General features: G+C 28.7%; 1 long non-coding RNA gene across 1 annotated transcript; it reads right to left on the reverse strand.

The window, feature by feature from the left end:
* Positions 1-367: 367 nt before the first annotated feature.
* LOC142515882 (uncharacterized) lies at positions 368-1,142 on the reverse strand. The gene is made up of 2 exons (XR_012811706.1): positions 886-1,142; positions 368-600 (listed from the first exon to the last, which is right to left on the reverse strand). It is a non-coding gene; the product is annotated as an uncharacterized LOC142515882 (long non-coding RNA).
* Positions 1,143-6,865: the final 5,723 nt, after the last annotated feature.

The raw sequence follows: 6,865 nt of genomic DNA on the forward strand, positions 1-6,865 counted from the left end.
CCGAAATTAAAATATTTCCATCTGTTATTTTGATACTATATATGTATATGTTCGTATGTAAATGTTTATGACAATCACTTGCTGTAATTTGTAAATGGTAGAGTCATGACAAGGAATCAATCAAGAGGTCATTGGACATGCAAAATATTATTATAGTATTTGTAAATGGTAGAGACATTTTTTACAGTTATATTATACATGATTTCATTATATTACATATATATATATTCTTATATTTCTGGAGTAAAATGAATGGATCGACAATTAATTAATTAGACATATCCACATGTTTCTAATTAATTAATTGTCGATCCATTCATTTTACTCCAGAAATATAAGAAGCAATCTCCAAATAAAGAAAAACACAGGCACAAAGAACAACGCTGCTATTTATATATGTGGTGACATCTTGTACCTCAAACAAGAAAATATCAGAAAGCAACCACAGCGTCTAAATTATTTTTATTAAATATAAAAGAACCTTATTTATGGTTTCGGTTTTTGGGTATAAATATAATCAATATGCGCAGCAAGTGTCCTCCTCATCAAGCACTCTTCGTCTTCAATCCCTTCGCAGCTATTTCCCGCTTCCCACTTAGCCTGCGCGTAACAAGTTAAACCCGAACAAGCCCTTAATTGCGAGTTTCTAAAAAGCGTAAAGCACGACGAAGCATCTTGGCCAATTTTACCATAATTTTAAGTCAAATGATAAATAAAATGACAGAAACACCATAAATTTAAGATTTATAAATAAATAAATTTTCATGTTCTAAAAAGGGGACGGTTGATCTCGATCGAGTGTGTTCAAGCTTAAGCGAGGTTTTAGAAGACCAGTTATTCGTTAACACCTGAAAAAAGAATTAAAAGGGCTTGTGTTTTTTTTACCTGTTGTTCGGTTTCCACTTGGTTTTCATGAAGCTTTGGCTCAGGACGAGCGGCCATGGATACCGAGAAGGTGGAGATCAGGAGGAGAGCAAATAGGAAAATGGTCGTGGCTTTAGCCATTTTTTTTAATCGTATTCTTGAGGGTTATAACTTATAGGATGCAGAGAGAATTTGGAAATGGTGCCAATTTATATAGAGTTCTTCTGCTAGTTTGGAAGATTGAAAAATGTGAAAGGGTGTGAATCTGGAAGGGTCAATCGGAGATTATGTTAATTTATTGTATTTAAGAGGTGGTGATTCATGTCATAATAAATAAATGTGAATTTGACCGAAGAAATATAAAATTTAAAAAACTTCACCATCAACACCAAAATTAATTATTATAAAGGGACTTTCTCACGTGATATGTTAAAATTATCATATCTATGTTGTATTATATCACACTACAAAAAAAAAAAAAAAAATAGCGGCGGTTTTGACGACGGATATACGCAACGTCGCTAAAGTCAATATCCACATAAGATCATATGTGTTGCTTCATAATTCAAATTCTCTCCCAGAAAATTATAATTTTTGTCATGTATGTTTGTTTTTTTGTAATTTGGGTATTCTATTATGTTGATAATATTGGTTTTTAGTCATGTATATTTGATTTTTTTGGTAATTTTAGTCATTTTTTTTTAGTCATGTATATTTGATTTTTTGGTAATTTTAATCATTTTTCATCGAGAATGTTGACGCACTATATATTTGAACATTATGTCGTCGCTACATTGAGAAAATGACCAAATTGAAAAAAAAAACTAAGACTGATATTCGATTATACAGATGATCAAAGTTAGAAAGGAAAAAAATATAAGACCAAAATTAAATTTTCTCGCTTCTCTCCCATTAATAAAACCTCAAAATAACCTTTAAATGCGAATGTATATCTAATGGATTGTCAAGAAAAAATACTTCAATTTATCTCGCCAAAAATTCGGTTTACATTCACTTTATGTGAATTGTCATGAAGAACAATTGCTTTTCAATACTTTCTTACTTTAAGTGGGAAAGATCTTAATTATGGGAGAAGACGCGGTGGCACCAAATGGGATTTTTACAAATGTTATTAGTATTTTTAAATATAAACATATTTTAATTGAGTATTAATAATGAGCTCGATTCGAAACTCGATGAATTCTAGCTGTGGTTTTGGCTTGAGTCTGGCACGAACTTGATTTCGTGCTTAACTCAAGAAAATTTCGTGCTTACCTTATGTTTCTTGAAGCTCGATTGCGCACATGTTGAAGCTTAACTTTCGACCACCTTTCAAATTTTGAATTTATTTATTCTACGACAAAATTCCGTAACTTAGAATAATAACAACGAATATTAGTCATACCGATTAAAATAACTAGCTCGAATGCGACGCGATCTTATAGAAACCATGAATTAATGAAATTCTAACAAAAGCTGTACGCGTAATTAGCATTCTAGAATCATTTGAAATGTGTTTAGTATGCAAAATTTGTGGATATAATTCAAAACCATTTATAGTTTTTCGTGTGTCATGTAGTAGCCAGTGAATGACGTAGAAAACCTATCTTTAGTAACATATATATATAATAATATGAATTACGTGGTATATATAGCCGTTTGTTCTGAATAATTTCTGTGTAGTTGTGGACCTTTATGCATGGCTTTATGTTACGGGGACAATTGGAATGTTCAATAGTCAAATGTTTGTAATCACACACTCCCACTTTGTGTTAGATCAAATTTGTGTGTCCTTTCAATTTTGGTGTGAGCGACGAGGCAACAGTTGATTAACATATCTTTTATCTCATTTAAAGATTTGTTCAAATTTTACAGATGATTAAAATTATAAATTATTGTCTTGTTTATACATATTTGAATTTTAGCGAGTGAAGAGTATCACTGCCGAAAAGGAAATTACAATGTATTTGTATTTTGATTTTGAACGCATGTATACAATGATCAAAAGTGGCTAAAAGTCTTCCGATAAGGAGAAAAAGTCACGAAATTCCCATTGATTTTTCAATATGTTACTATAACTATATTCTTCTAGAACTATATATTACGTACGCGTCTTGATTGATGAGAGGTTGCATCAAAATTTATTCAGTCCTCATGATTGTCTGCAACGAGCAGAATTTTTTAAAATGGGAAATTGGCCTTCAATCCTCAGCCGTCGATTTTTTTTGTGTTCAGTCCCTTGGTACTTTTTTAGTATCACATTTTCACATGAAATGTACCACATTTTGTATGATATAATACCACAATTTTGTGGGTAGGGAGTGAAGGACCCGGATCACCTACAGTGGTACCAAGCACTGTAAGTGATGCTGTGCCTATTTTTTTTAATTCTTTTAATTCTTTTCTTTTTTCTACTTTCTTTCCCTCTCTTTTTTTCTTTTGTTTTCCCTATATTTTTCTCATTTTTCCCTCTTCCACATACATTATTCACACAATTTTGTTTTCTTCTCGGCTATTTCATTTCGTCTTCTTTTGTCTATTTTCTTTTTTTTTCTCATTTTTTCTCTCTCACTCAATTTTATTATTATTTTTTAATTTTACAGGAAATACTATAACATACAAGGTTCGATTTTCTTGTTTCTTTAAATGTCTAATTCTTTTTCTAATTGTTTGGCTATCGAATTTTTTATTTGATTTTGTTGGTTTGTATTTTTACGGTGCTATTGATATGAAACTCTTATTGTGTCAATTCAATTTCACTGAATTATTGATGGTATGAACTTTAATGATATCTAGAAATTTTTTAGTGGGTAAAAATCTTAAGCCAAAAAAATATTAATTCTTATATAGTAAAATTGATTTTATAATATTTATTCTTATTTAATGTAGGCACAATTTGATCATCCTCACCATTCTCTTGAAGCCATGAATTTCAATGGAGATATATCCAATAATGCTCTTGAGTAGTTTTTTATTTAAATAATAGCAGATTAACATTGTTAGTTGAAATGATGTCTCAAAACATATGAATTATTTATTTTTTATGGAAATGTGGTGTTGAATTTTAATTTTTGATATTGCATGATGGAAATGTTCTAAATTTTAATTTAAGCATTAACATGTTAATAGTTTTATATTGTTAAAAATTTTGTTCATTGAAAAATAAAATTAATAATACTCATCAAATTCGAAAAAAATGATACGATTTTTCACATGTAAAAATTTAATATAGTAATTTTTAATGGCAAAATTATTAATTTAACATAAAATAATTAAAATGTTTATATTATTTCATATAAAATTGTTGGCTAATATTTGTGAAAGAAGAAAAAAATGGAGGGAAAACAAAAGAAAAAAAATGGAGGAAAAAAAGTAGAAAAAAGAAAAAAATTGAAAAAATAATAAAAAAATAGGCACATCATCACCTACAGTGGTACCACCACTGTAGGTGATCTGGATCCAGGGATTGAACCTAAAGAAGTGTTTTGATCGGGGATTTTTCACTGACTTCTCTTTTTTAAAACGATATAGTTTTCCCAATAATTTTTTTTTTAAGTCAAAGGAATTAAAAATGATTTAAAAAAAATAACAATATTATATTTTTTCCTCTGAAGTTTTTATAGTATTTAAGTTTTTGTCCGCTTTATTCTGAAACGTTCAATCAAGCCGGATTCATTTTATATTTTTCCAGCCGGATTGACATTACTTTCTCGAAGAGGGGGATATGAGGAATTAAATTAAAAATGTTTGACCATAAACTACATTATAATATATCTAGTGAACCTAAAATATTTAGAATCGAACGAGGGACTATTTTTGGTTTCACGGCTATTCATACGAATACATACCTATCATCATGTAAACTAGTAAACGTTACGTTTCCTTGGGGTTATTTGTGGACCAACTTTTAATTTTTCATATTTTTTAAAAAAATTTACATTTTATTGTTAATCTTGGAACAGAATAAGTTCACATTCCTAGATGCAACTTGCAAGTTCAACTAATCACGATTCTAGAATATATTTTTTGCCGTCTCATGGTTGAGTACAAAGAAACTCTGGAAATTTAAATAAACGAGTGTTATGAAACATGCAACACGTGTTAACATAGCCTGTACCTTTTCTGAGGTCAAAGAGGTTATCGTCTCAGCACCCGATCCTTGAAAAAGTCTAACATATGTATTTTAAGTTGATGACTTGTTGAAATAATTTTTTTTGGCTCAATATTAAATAAAAAAAAGAGTAATCTAATTATTTTTTGTGTATAATTTATTAAACTCGATCTTTTCTTCAAGTTCGGTTTGAACAATTTAAATAATATCAAGAGACTTTGGGGCATTTGTTGAGTTTGGAGAAGTTAACGAGTTATCCTTTAACTATCTTCATAAAGTATTGTATAAACCTTCAACAATTTTTTTAGGATGCTACAGAGTGTAACAAAACTGAATGATTTATTCTTAAATACTTATATTAAATATAATATTTTGTAAACTATCCTAGTAACAGTTGCATAAGTAGAAAGAAGCTTATTGAAGTTGAAGTTAATAAACACTTATCTTCGATCAATAATGTCACAAAATAGACTAAATGATCTAGATATTCTGTTAATTGACAAAGAAATGATCCGAAAATGGATTATACAAATTTGATATACATTTTTCCTCTAAAATAGCTAGACAATTATTATTTATATAATTATTTCAAATATTTATTGACTTGTTTTTTTATGTAATATATTGTTTCTTTTGTATTTGTTATATTTATTATTTGCTAACTGAATTTTAACATTATTAATAGCAACAAGATTACACATTTTTAAATTTTTGCTTTAGGTCCCATTGAACACTGGTGCGGCCTATGCATGTGTAAAGGAACACTAGTCTATATTATACATTTATTTATTATTGAGCAAGGAAGATTGAGATTGGTGATCGAATGGTCACTGATCTCATAATCTGACGGATAAAAATTCCAATGAAAATTGGTACTCCTCATTTTAAAATTATCTATAATGTGTTTTGGAATAAAATTCGGAAATTTCGTGTCGTACTGTCGATCTATTCGTGCATACGACGCTTTCTTGTGGCTATTTGTGGTCCAATTATTGATTTTTATTTCTTTTTCTGTGTAGAGAAAATACCCTGTTAATATGGTAACATACACGTCCACATGCATTTGTAGATGCGAGTCCAGTTATTCACGGTTCTAGAGTTTCTTGCATCCCGGACACTTCATAGTAAATTGACGCACTGACAAAAATAAATGCTTATGATGACATTCATAATGTCATCATATTTAATATTTAGTGACATTTAAGTTTTAGTGACATCTCAAATAAATGTCGTCTATACCAATGTCGTCTTAAACTTCCTGACATTTTTTAATGGCATTATAAGATGTTAATGACAACTTTATACGTGTTACTAATTATTCATATAATGACAATTTTAAATGTCAGGAAACTCATGTTTTAAAGACATTTATACATGCCTTGTTATTATAGTAATAATGACAAATTTATATGTCATTTAAATCATTTATAATGACAACTAATATTGCCTGTGTATGCTATTTATAGTGACAATAAAAAATGTCACTAATGATAGGTTATAATGTTAATTTAAAATGTCTCATTATATAATCTGTAGTGGTACTTACAAATGTCTTCTATACTAGTATACAAGGACATTGAAAATTGTCAATAATAGTTGTTTATAATGACTTTTTGAAATGTCTCCATATGAGTTTTACAATGACATTTTTTATGTACATGATTTAATGTTCTAGTGTGATATAAAAAATGTCATATCTTATGAAATGTCATCGATTTTCAATATTTTAATGATATAATATTCAAGGATATAACAAATTAACATAAATACAAATACAAAATTGTAAAATAGAAATTATATTGCTAATCAATAATTGTCATTAATTTTACAATCATTAATGTATAAGACTGACAAATTTATTACCTCGAAAAACATCTATACCCCAACAAA

The sequence above is a fragment of the Primulina tabacum genome, chromosome 1, assembly GCF_025594145.1.
Source record: "Primulina tabacum isolate GXHZ01 chromosome 1, ASM2559414v2, whole genome shotgun sequence".
Classification (NCBI taxonomy): Eukaryota; Viridiplantae; Streptophyta; class Magnoliopsida; order Lamiales; family Gesneriaceae; genus Primulina; species Primulina tabacum.